Genomic DNA, 12,495 nt, shown 5'->3' with positions numbered 1-12,495 from the left:
TGAGAGACAAAAGATCATGATCCCTTGAACGGAGATCACAATATTTTTCAAATGACAAAAATCCTTTTCTTGAAGAGAAAGGGTATGAACGAGAGGTGACATTACCTAAACGATATGAGAGTCTTTATCCTGATTTGTCTTGGGCAACAGAACATAGTAAACGAGACTAGGAAGTAGGTCAAGCTCCAGTCCAAAATTGGGCTCATAAAGATTACAGGCCTTATGTAGACATTGAAATTTATTGGAGACATCGAAATATACAGAGGGCCCGAGCATTGGTGGATACTGGAGCGGAGGCCACTCTAATTTCTGGAAATCCAAAAAAGTTTAAAGGACAAGGTTACACGATTACTGGATTAGGTGGTAAAGAAACCCCTGCAGTACAAACTAAACTTGAATTGAGAATAGGTAGGAACCCCCGAAAAGAGTATCATGTATTGGTGGTACCTCTTGATGAATATATAATTAGAATTGACATTTTGAAAGGTATGACATTGTATTTAGATGACTGATGTTACAAATTTGGACACAAGCATTATATATCAACAAAATCTGTGAGAGTCGGACGCTTAAAAATGCCTCCGATTAAAATTCCGCAAGCCACGAAGGTGGTTTCAATGAAACTATACCGTATTCCCGGTGGGCACAATGAGATCAGTGCTACCATTCAAGACCTGATGGATGCAGGAGTGTTGATTCCAATTACCTCGGCCTGGAACAATCCTGTTCGTGACGCCAAATGTAACGACCGGATTCTCAGGACAGGCAGCTCACCAACCATGGCTAACCCAGTCGTCACGTAACCACACTCATCTCTGGCCACTATTTACAAGATATCTAGAATATCACCTGAGAAAGTGAAAAGAAGCTATTTACAAGCCTGTATAATCTAACATACCACTAACACCTAATGGATTCCATATCTTATCCTATACTTACCTCATCTTATATTCTTTAATGTCACCCGACGATATCTTCTATATTTATAGTCCCGTAAGACTCTTATCTTTAACGTCACCCGACGATCTCTTTAACGTCACCCGACGATCTCTTTAACGTCACCCGACGATATCTTCAACGTCACCCGACGATATCTTCAACGTCACCCGACGATCTCTTTAACGTCACCCGACGATCTCTTTAACGTCACCCGACGATCTCTTTAACGTCACCCGACGATCTCTTTGTCACCCGACGATCTCTTTAACGTCACCCGACGATCTCTTTAACGTCACCCGACGATCTCTTTAACGTCACCCGACGATATCTTCAACGTCACCCGACGATATCTTCAACGTCACCCGACGATATCTTCGTCACCCGACGATCTACACTAATGGGGATTTACCTTTTTAAGAGTTATTTCCCAAATGAAGTTCACACTCTCCCCCAATCATCCGTTACCTTTGCAGAAGGGCATATCCCATCCTCCTGTATGTCAGCACCTGGTTAAAAGGAAAGGTTAATCTCATTCATGAAAACAACATTCAAAGATATTTGTCATTAAATCTTTATTCTACAATCAAACATGACAGAATGAGCAAAAGACAAATGAATTAAGTTAGTCGCTACCTATAACCTAAAGGGGAATAAAGATGAATAGTTAAATGTATTCTACACTAAGCTCAGAACGCCTCACCTTAGACGTGTGTCTTTCCATCTCAGCAGCGGAGCTGATCCCTCTCTCTCTCGTTTTGTCTTCAATGCGCTCGGGACTCTGCTCTCCCTCTATGGCTCACGAATACATGTCTGCACCTCTACGCCTTATCTACGCTGCCATGGTTCCAGGGTACTCAAACCCACTTCTGGACTTAGTCTCTGCCACTCCTGCATGATGTCACTACAGGATTTTCAGTCACTCTCCCTCTTCACTTCAGGATTTCAATTAGCTGATGGTATCAATCTCTATGCACCAGCCTTCGGACACCCTTCTTCGGTCTTCTCCACACGCTGCTCTCTCTGCTCTCCCTACTCGCTCCTTGCTAATATAGAACTCACTTTCTCTATGGAAAATTCCGGTATTAGGCCGACTCCCACCGAATTCCTGTACCAGTCCCCGGCTCCCTTCGCCGTCCACAGTGGGCACCTGCGTATTGCGTCTAGAGCCGGAGAGACAAACACATTCCTTCGATAAGGGCCAGTCTTGACCGGTTCCTCTCTAGCGAACAACAGGATGAATTCTAAACATTACCTTTACCCTGCAAGCGCCTCGGACAGTCGAGGAAGAAATACAAAATGGCTTCTCTCTAGCTTTCGGGCCTGTAGGCCCGAGAAAACAATAAAAGGCACTAAACCCTGTCAAAGCACATAGTCAAGCCCTACAAATGAACGCAAATGCAACTAGGACTGAAATGGTAGTGGATTATAGTCGAGATCAGTCTGAAAATAGACTAAAATTACCCTGTCGCTACACCTCGCCTCGCAGATAACCCAGGTACTTGACTGTTTGGGCAGCTAGGGTGGTTTTTGCGGCGTTAATGGTGAACCCATAAGAACCTAGGGAGGAGACGACTTCTTGTAGGTGTTGATCCCAGTCGTCACTGTAGATGATTGTCATCCAAATAGGCCCCTGCATATCGGGAATGGGGTCGTAACACATGATTCATGGCCCTCTGGAAAGTAGCGGGAGCGCCGTGAAGGTCGAAGGGCATCATTGTGAACTGATATAGTCCTTCGGGGGTAGAAAATGCAGTTTTCTTTTTGTCCTCCTCTCTCAACGGGATCTGCCAATAACCCTTGCATAGGCCAAGCGTACTGATGTATTTGGCCTTCCCTATGCGTTCAATCATCTCGTCAACACGAGGCAAGGGGTAAGTATCAAAGGATGAGATCTTATTAACCTCTCCAAAGTCGATGCAAAAGCTGATCAACCCGTCAGGTTTTGGGACCAACCCTATGGGCGAGTTCCAGCTGCTGATAGAAGGTTCTATGACCCCCAGGCGCAACATCTGGGCTATCTCTTCCTTGATAACAGCTCTACGGGCCGCAGGAACCCGATAGGGCCGTTGGCGTACCGCTTTTCCGGGTTCTGTGATGATGGCCTGTTCAATAACAGAGGTGTGGCCAGGTTAGGAGGAGAATATCTGTTGTAGCGGCCTCAAGGACTTACGAAGCTCCTGTCTCTGCTTTTCCGTCAAATCCTGATCCATACAGACCTCATAGGATAGGACGGTTTCGGGTTCTGTGCTGGAAAGTACGGGACAAGGACCTACCTATTTTTTAAGCAGATTTACATGGTAAATCTGGGAGGTATGCCGGTTAGGGTCTGTTTCTACCTCATAAGTAACCGGCGTCACTTGTAGGACGGAGAAAGGGCCCTGCCATTGACCTAGTAATTTGTGGTCTGAGGATGGCATCAGGAGAAGTACCAGGTCTCCTGGGAGAAAAGACGATGGATTTGTGCCCTTATCATACTCGGATGGCGAGGCCCAGGACCTTGAGGGAAGTGGCGGTTTAGGCAAGGTAGGGGGCTTGTCCCGTTCACACATTGCTTATGACATTTTTGTTTTTAAAACCTATAAATAAATGGCATTGTTATTTACAATGCCAATAGCTTAATCTCTCGCAAATGTATGACCTATTGCATTTGCACCCACACACACACCCAGAGCCACACACAGAGCCACACTCACCCACACACACAGAGCCTCACGCACCCACACACACAGAGCCTCACGCACCCACACACACAGAGCCACGCGCACCCACACACACAGAGCCACACACACACAGACAGAGCCACACAGACAGAGCCACACACACAGACAGAGCCACACACACAGACAGAGCCACACACACAGACAGAGCCACACACACAGACAGAGCCACACACACAGACAGATCCACACACACACAGCTCTCTGCCCAGTAACGCCTTGGAACAGAGGCACGAAAAACCCGAACACAAGCAGTGACCAGAGGCACAAGCAGTGACCAGAGGCACAAGCAGTGACCAGAGGCACAAGCAGTGACCAGAGGCACAAGCAGGGAACAGAGTCACAAGCAGGGCACAGAGGCACAAAAACCGGATCACAGGCAGGGCACAGAGGCACAAAAACCGGATCTCAAACTGGGCACAGAGGCACAACAAGCAACGATGGGGCAGGGGCAGGAGCGCAGGTGCAAGCAATGAGGGGGCAGGGGCAGGAGCGCAGGTGCAAGCAATGAGGGGGCAGCAAGCCCAAGCAAAGAGGGGGCAGGGGGGCACAGAGGCACCAAAACCGGATCACAAGCAGGGCACAGAGGCACGAACAGGAAGAAATTGAGGCACAAAAACTGGATCATAAGCAGGGCACAGAGGCACAAAAACCGGATCACAAGCAGGGCTCAGAAGCACCAAAACCGGATCACAAGCAGGGCACAGGCACAACAAGCAACAAGGGGGCAAGGGCAGGAGAGCAAGCACAAGCAACGAGGGGGCAGCAAGCACAAGCAAAGAGGGGGCAGGGGGGCACAGAGGCACAAAACCGGATCACAAGCAGGGCACAGAGGCACAAAAACCGGATTACAAGCAGGGCACAGAGGCACAAAAACCGGATCACAAGCAGGGCACAGAGGCACAAAAACCGGATCACAAGCAGGGCACAGAGGCACAACAAGCAACGAGGGGGTAGGGACAGGAGAGCAAGCACAAGCAACGAGGGGGCAGCAAAAAGGTGCCAAATTATTCATAACTTCAGTTTTAGAGAAACCCCAAAAAGAAGTCTCAAATCTATTTAGGAGTCGCAGACATTTCAAATTGAAATTCAAAAGGTCTAAATCAGACCCTACTTTGACCAAAAGGGCCGGGGGATGCTAATAACAGAGCCTAACAACCACTAATACGGGCGGAAGGAGGAAATAGATAAGCAGCAGGTTACCTACCTGAGTATCCAGAAAAGAGGAAGGTGTAAAACGTGCTCTGGGTGTCAATCTCGACGCCAGTAGAAAATAAATAAACTGAAAGGCCAAGGTTATAAAAGGCTGTCAGATAGGGAAAGCGAGGAAGAACCAAAAATGCACATATCTAGAGAGATTTATTTCCTTCTTTTCCGACATTACAAGCCTATGAGGACATCCCTAATGACTCACCAGATCGTAGTAGGCAGTGTTATTCAAGTGTTTTTTTCTAGAGGTTTTCTCTGTTCGGGACGTTCTTCCAGATGGGTTAAGTACAAGGTTAGGAAACAGGCCTCAACACCTTTCTGGGTACAGATCTGAGAAAGGATAAGCACTTCAGGTACACAGATAGGTATCCTAATTTCCTCGTATGATCTTTTAGCACAGCCAGGCTATTGTAAATGAGAACAGGGACATACCTAGATGAGGGGCCGGTAGCGGGGCACTGGAAAGATATTCATCTCGAGGAGGATATGGTAAACTCGTGAGTCCGGAAGACAAGTATGCTCCCTATCCTCTCCTGGGATAGGGAAATCAATTCTGGAATATAGCACAAAACGGGCCCCCATTTGAATAACTATTTATAAGTGAAGAGTAAATAAGAAATTTACGGCCGGGAATAAGGCACGGATGTCAGCACCATGCTGGTTATACGACAGACACACTGGGCATGTCTTAGGTCAGGCAAAGGGCGGGTATTTGCCCTTTTACCGGGGGTTACCGTGAGTAAAAAAACTCTGTTTCGCAAACGACCCAGAGCTCACTAAAGTGAGAGTTTAAAGTTATTTGGCGTACCTATACAGTAAAGGTCGAAAGGCGCAAGCGAATGCATATAGCTGCACGTCAGCAGTTTGTTAATCGCGCCGGGCCACCACGCCCATTCTAAAGCATAAAACAAACGGTCATTTAGGCCACCCCCTCGGGGTGATTTATAGAGGCAATGCGGGTAGAGGAGGGGGGAAGGCAATAGGAAAGGAAGGAATTGACGGGAGGGTCGGGAACGGGGTGGGGGAGAGAAAAGAGGGGAAAAAGAGGAGGGGGAGGGGAGAAAAAAGATTTGCGCACAATCCTATATTCAATACGGGAGCGCTCACAGCCAGAAGCCCAATTCAGCTTAATTTACCTGCATCTTCCTGGGTAGGCACAACGGAGCCAGCGGCTTGACAATAACTATTCAGCTTCTCAACAACTCGTGAGAGAAAACGGGCGCTTTTTAAAGGCCCCACGGGGTCCGAAATGATCTGGAGCCGCCCAACAGGAAGTGGAGGAGCTTAAATGCGGATGGCACGAAGGGGAGATTTAAAAGGGGAAAAGGCCAGAACCAAGCGGGGACTACATGTCATATATCGTATATGTGATAGATAACATACACATCTCTTCCCCAATGGGGGACACGCCTGAGTCACATTGTCCAAAAACACTCCAGAAGATGGAATCCAATTCACTCTGGATTCAGAGAATACGTAGAGGGTACAGTTCCGAGGAGTCACAAGCCACGCCCAAGCTAGGAAAGTTAATAAACAGGACATATGGAGAGAAGGAAACGGCACTGGTCACAGAAATACATGCTAGCGATCAACAGGCCGTTCACGAGGCCCTCATTACGTAACAAGAAAAGCGAGGCAGAGTCTGCTCACGCTGCCTGTACCCGCCAGTCGGCCCTATGATTGGTTAATAAGGAACACCAATCAGAGAGCTGACTTGAGCGTGCAGGCAGCGTGATGAGGGCGTGCTCTCTCCCGATGACGTCAGGGAGAAAAAGAACAGCCAAAAAACACCCCTCTATCCCAAAAAGACGGGGCTTGTATGGAGTGATGCCCCTCTCCTCCAATGGCTGGCCTCCGTTTAGGAAGCAAGCCAATGGAGAAGAGGGGTGGGTTCAAGCCCCACTCTGGGAAACAGTAAATCTCGGCTGCGCGACACTTCTGCGCAGTGTACGCTAGGCCGAGACCTAAAAAGGAGTTTATGAAATTAGGGGAATAAAAGCATCTCATTAGCAGGTACTTGCAGTTTGCCATGTTGAAGTTATCGAGGCGGGATCTTTTTTTCATTGCTCACAAATCGTTTCCAAGCCTCCTCTCATCTTATAAGTGCGATTTCTGCTTATAATGCCATATCCAGGTGTGGTGGCAGTGTGTGCAGTCATCGCTGAGCTATGTTTGAGGGATGAATTTGTTGTCTGGGGGGTGTTTCTGTGAGAGTGGATGAAATATATTCCCTAGATTTCTCTTCATGGATCCTGCATTGAACAATGAGCAATTTAATTGCAGATCCTCTGCTGCCTTGTTGAACGAGGAGAAGATAGGGAAATGGATTAAAGAAGTGGAGTGTAAATGGGAACTAGCTGTGCTTTGGGGGAGGGTCCGAAGGAGGGCTGATGTTCTGGGTATCCCTCGTCGTCTGGTAGGAGGGGGAGTCAGGTGGTCAGGTCAATAGAGCTGAATGTGGGAGGGGCAGAGTTGATGTTGCAGGCTAAGCTGGGATTCAGATGGATACAGGAGCAACCAGGGAACCTAGCAATAATACACACCTGTATTCCTTTTGTCTTCAGTCTCCTTCTAGAAAGTGGTGTGTAGAATTCCTCCATTTGGGCTGAGCTCTCTTGAGGGTGATATGTCGTTAAGTCAGCTGTGTGGTTCTAACTGCCAATGTTGGTGTATTAGTAGTTTTTGGTAACTTTGTTTATATATTTAGTTAGCTAGAGTTTTATATAGCGCGAACATGACCCACAAGTTTATCAGAGCGTGTTCTAAATAATCAGGGTGAGAGAAACTGGTACAGCAGATGATGATAATAAGTAATGATAAAAGTGAAAATAACATTACAGGGAGTAGTAGTACCAAGGTTGGCCTTGGTGTCCCTCCATATTTCTCAATTCCTTGTTTCGGTGGAACATGGGTCTTGTTACCCTGAGGGTGGTAGCAGTCTGCTCTGAGACTAAGTGGATCCGAGTGTTGATGTTATTTAATATTGGTTGTTGACCTCCCTCTGTCGATTTCACTCTAGGTGGAGGTTGTCCTTTCCTTCTCTAGGAAGTTGTCTACTCCACCTTCAACTGTAGGTTACATCAGGGAGAGACTCACTCCACCTCCTGTTGATCTTATTGGCTGTACCCAAGAGTGACGTTCCGCCTCCTTGTACGGATCTTATCACCACACCATTAGCATGTTTGTAAATTGCACCTAACAATGGTGTGTCGATGATTAGGGATCCTACCTCCTGCTATGAATGAGTGAGGGCTTTTTAGGCGGTTGATATGTCCAGAAACTAAAATAGTGGGGACCTGAGGGTTAGGTAGTTGGCGGGAATGGGATGGCAACTCACCACAGACACTCACAAATTTGCATAACAATCGTCCTTTAGGATTTGGCTTGCTGGCAATGTCATGGACACAACACTCATTTTGTGCACACAGAAAAAACAAATTCTGCTCTTGTAGCAGATGCAGTGTAGTAGCAATGTTACTGATGCCTCCGTTGTGGTGAATCTCCCTTTTTAAAAATGTCTTTATCAACAAACGTGAAAACAACGAGAATTACAATGGCGTCTATTCGCCCCGCCAGACAATCAAAACAATTCCTTTTGCTAATCACGCTCCCATCTTTGAAATTATTTCCCCATTAGCCTGCTTTAAGTTGGTACACCTTAAGCAGTGACAAACATACAATTTCAGTCTCAACCCGCAACGCTACCAAATAAAGACACTAAAGTGATTAATCACTCCCTTCTTTGATGATATTCCTTATGCTTTAGGCTGTCTTCTTTTGCCACGTGTTACGCAGGAGAGCTAAATTCCTAGTGCCCAGTTGCATCAGTACTCGCAGTTTGGTTGCAACCAGGATTGACTTTTGGTTAGAAGTCATTAGCAGCTGTCCTCTGTAGTGGGCAGAATATCTGACCATAAGCCCTTTCAAGACGCAGACAGTCACGCTTTACCTGAATGCTTTGCCTATACACCCTAATGGTCCTGTTTAAATAGGAGGGGGAAATCCTAACACTCAAGTGACTTGGGTCTATTGGGAACCCTAGCCCTAACCCTGGAGTATCCTGGGCCCAGTGAAAGCCCTAGCAAATGGACTACAAGGGAAATACTCAATAGACTTTATTCTTGCTTCCGGACCGGAGGGACGCCGTAGGTGCCTAAAAGAGGGAGGTATTCTTGAAGCAAATTTGCTGGGATACTGAACCCCTCCGAGTCCATGGGGCACAGTTAGGTCCCATGACATGAACCACGTGTTTGGATTAAATACGTAGGCATTACTGCATGCACTAATTATAGATTGCAGCAATTAATTATATAATTATTTTATTGAAAAGAACTCATCACAGAGCTAAGGAGTGGCGAACACAGGGCTGGTCCCCCTGTGTAGTCCCGAAGAAGTGCTTGGGGTATGCACGAAACATGTTGACGACACGAGTTGATAGGTACACCTTAACACATTACGTTTAGGGACCCCTATCTTTCCACCCCATTTTTAATATTACCACCTAGAGGCAAGAATAAAGTCTATTGAAAACCTACTGGGCAGGTATTTTTTAAATACATCACTTAGTCCACTCCATCATTACATTTTGCACCACACATAGTCATTTGTAAGTGCTCCTACGTAACTCGCAAGTCGCAGCACGCCCCAGCCCGTAGAGGACTGGGATGACCCCAATGATGAAGCATGTCACCATGGGGCAACCCTGGTGAGTGAGGGGACACCTAGAAAAGGAGCAATTTCTCCTTTTCTATCTAGTATGACTTTCCATGACCAACCCCATTGAGTGTTGTGTATGGTGTATAGTGACTAGCAAGGCTCTCAGGTATCTGGTAACAGAGACCTTATGTTAAACAGGTTGGAGGAGCCCAGGGAATTTGTCTGCAGTGCGGCCACTGGACAATATCTTTTTTTTTACATTTTTTTTTTACATTTTTTTTTTATTGTGATGAAAGCAGGTTAATCTGTACAGTTCCTTTTCTGCGGGATAACGTAACCAAGCATCAATTAACCAGGGCAGCGTTACACATCCAGGTCATCGGATCACCACTGCCCAGAGCACAAGTCGAGGAAAACTGCATCTACTATCAATACGGAAAAGGTCATCACTTTTACATTTTCTCCTCCCCCCCCCCCCTCCCCCTCGAAACGGTTGTTTCATGAAATCATATACATTACAATGTCTCATAGCAACTAAAACCATTTGGTCTTTTCAGGCAGCAACTATACTTCTATATCCCTCTCCACCTCCTTCAGTTTTCAAAGATCAATCCCCTAATGATGCATCTCACAATCGGTGCCTCAGGGCACCCCTCATGTGACACTTGGATCCCTTCGGGCCCTCCCCCTCCCCTACCCTCTGGGAATGAGATGACCTAGACCTCTCTTTCCTCCCCTCCCAGCCCCCGTCTAAGCCATGGTATTGTCACCATTTTGCCCATACTCTGCAGAATTTTTTCGGGCATCCCCTTGCCTTGTAAGTCACACTTTCGGCTGCCATATAGAGGTCTAGCCCTCTCCTCCATTCCTCTGTCAGGCGGCTCCTGCGCTCCCCAGTGTTTTGCAATGTCCCGTTTAGCTACCACCAGTGCCAGGACCAGGAAAGTGATGAGTGGGCGCGGGAGGTCAACCTCAGTAGTCAAACCCAGCAACGCCAACTTAGGCTCCTGTTGGAGTGGAACTCCTATAACCTCTCCCAGTTCAGTAAATATGTGTGTCCAATAGATCTGTATCCTATTACATGCCCATATAGTGTGGAAGAAGTCTCCCTCCTGCTGCAGGCACCTGAGGCAACGGGTGTCTGTCACTCTCCCCATACGGAGGAGACGTTGTCGATCATAGTACGTTCTGTGTAGCACATTAAGCTGGATGAGGCGTAGTCTCGATTTGATTGCCACCTCCCTGGGGTGCATCAGGGCCAACTCCCAATCTAGGTCTTCCATCTCTCCCACCTCTGCCTCCCATACGCCTCTGAGCCTTGCCAGATCTCCCAACATGTTGTTCGTTAGAGTCTTATAGGTAAGGGAAACCGCCTGTCCCACCATCTGTTCCTGGAGTAGGCGTCCCTCTAGCGGCGCGTACTCCGGGATGTCCTTTAACGGTATATTCTGAACCCTCCACGCATTGCGGAACTGTAGGTATTTAAAGAGCTGCGACTCGCGGAGGCCGAAGTCTCCCTGCAGGGCCCGGAAGGACTTTAGTTCCCCCTTAACAATCACATCTCCTATAGTGGAGATGCCTATATCGTCCCATCGTTGGAATCCGCGTAGTTTGCTGAGCTCTGTCAGCCAGTGACCGTGCCACAGCGGAGTCTGCTGTGTGAGCTTCCTCTCCCAACCAATTACGTTTCGTGGCCCTAGTCCAGGCTGTGAGGGTCTGGACCGTTGCCGGAAGGAGCTGCGCCCGTCCGATGCCACCATATAGGTAGCTTAGTAGGTTCTTAGGCGACATTTTATGCCTCTCCTAGGTATACGTCGGGTGGTCAGCGGGGGTATGCAGCCAGGCATTGATCGGCGTCAGATGCTCCGCCCAATAGTATACCTCCAGGTTAGGCAGCGAAATATCTCCACTGTATTGGTGCCTCTGGAGCGTGGTTAGGGCAACCCGCGGTTGCTTACCCAGCCACAGAAAAGTGCGCAGGTCCGAATGGATTCTATTGAACACTGCAACAGGTATCGGATAGTAATCGTTTTGCAGCGCATAAAGACATTTTGGCAGGATGATCATTTTGTACATGGCCGCTCTACCCAAGAGTGTGAGTGGGAGCTGTCTCCAATGGTCCATATCAGCCACTGCATTCACTATGATACGCTCCAGATTCCTCCGGAACGATAAAGCTGCATTCAATGTGATGTAGACTCCGAGGTACTGAAAGCCTTCAGTGGTAGTCAGGAGTCGCTACGGTAGCCAACCCCATCGGTCCTGTCCCCCAGGGTCGTACAGGGTGGACTTATGCCAATTTATGGTGTGGCCCGCCCTCTCGCCATACATCACTAATTCCCGAAATAGCGCCGGGACTGTGGACTCTGGTCTTGTTATGTAGAGGAGGACATCGTCCGCATATAGCGAAATCTTTTCTTGGCCTAGCTCTGTGCCTGATTTCACAAAGCCTATTATGTCCTCGTTCTGTCTGATCCTAGCTGCCAGTATCTCGATGGTGAGTGTAAAGAGCAGGGGAGAGAGGGGGCACCCCTGCCGGGTACCCCTCCGGATCAGGAATTCACGAGACAGTCTGCCATTTACCCTCACCCTCGCTCTCGGGGTAGTATAGAGGAGCTGGACCCACCTCTGGAATTTTGGGCCAAAGCCAAACCTATGGAGCACCGCCGTAAGAAAAGGCCAGTGTACGGCGTCAAAGGCTTTTTCCGCGTCAAGGGAGAGGAACCAGTGGGGTTCAACTCTTCCCTTACCTCCTGTAGCCAATTGTGCGTCCTTCTCAAGTTCAATTTAGTCGCTCCTACCTTGTAGGAAGCCAGACTGATCCAGGTGTATGAGATCCGGTATGACCGACCTCAGACGGCCTGCCAGAATTGTCGCTTGGATATTCACCTCCATATTCAGGAGAGAAATCGGGCGGTAGGATGCACAGTCCTCCCGAGGCTTGCCCTCTTTATAAATCGGCACTATTGTGGCC

General features: G+C 47.9%; 1 long non-coding RNA gene across 1 annotated transcript in view; it reads left to right on the top strand.

The window, feature by feature from the left end:
* LOC147668348 (uncharacterized) overlaps positions 1-12,495 on the top strand; it is a 94,257-nt gene that overhangs the window by 11,724 nt on the left and 70,038 nt on the right. The gene's annotated exons all lie outside the window — the stretch shown is intronic.

Source organism: Lissotriton vulgaris, unplaced genomic scaffold (genome assembly GCF_964263255.1).
Source record: "Lissotriton vulgaris unplaced genomic scaffold, aLisVul1.2 SCAFFOLD_4810, whole genome shotgun sequence".
NCBI lineage: Eukaryota > Metazoa > Chordata > Amphibia > Caudata > Salamandridae > Lissotriton > Lissotriton vulgaris.
Note: the sequence above shows the minus strand (reverse complement) of the source record. Positions and strands in the feature narration are given on the sequence as shown.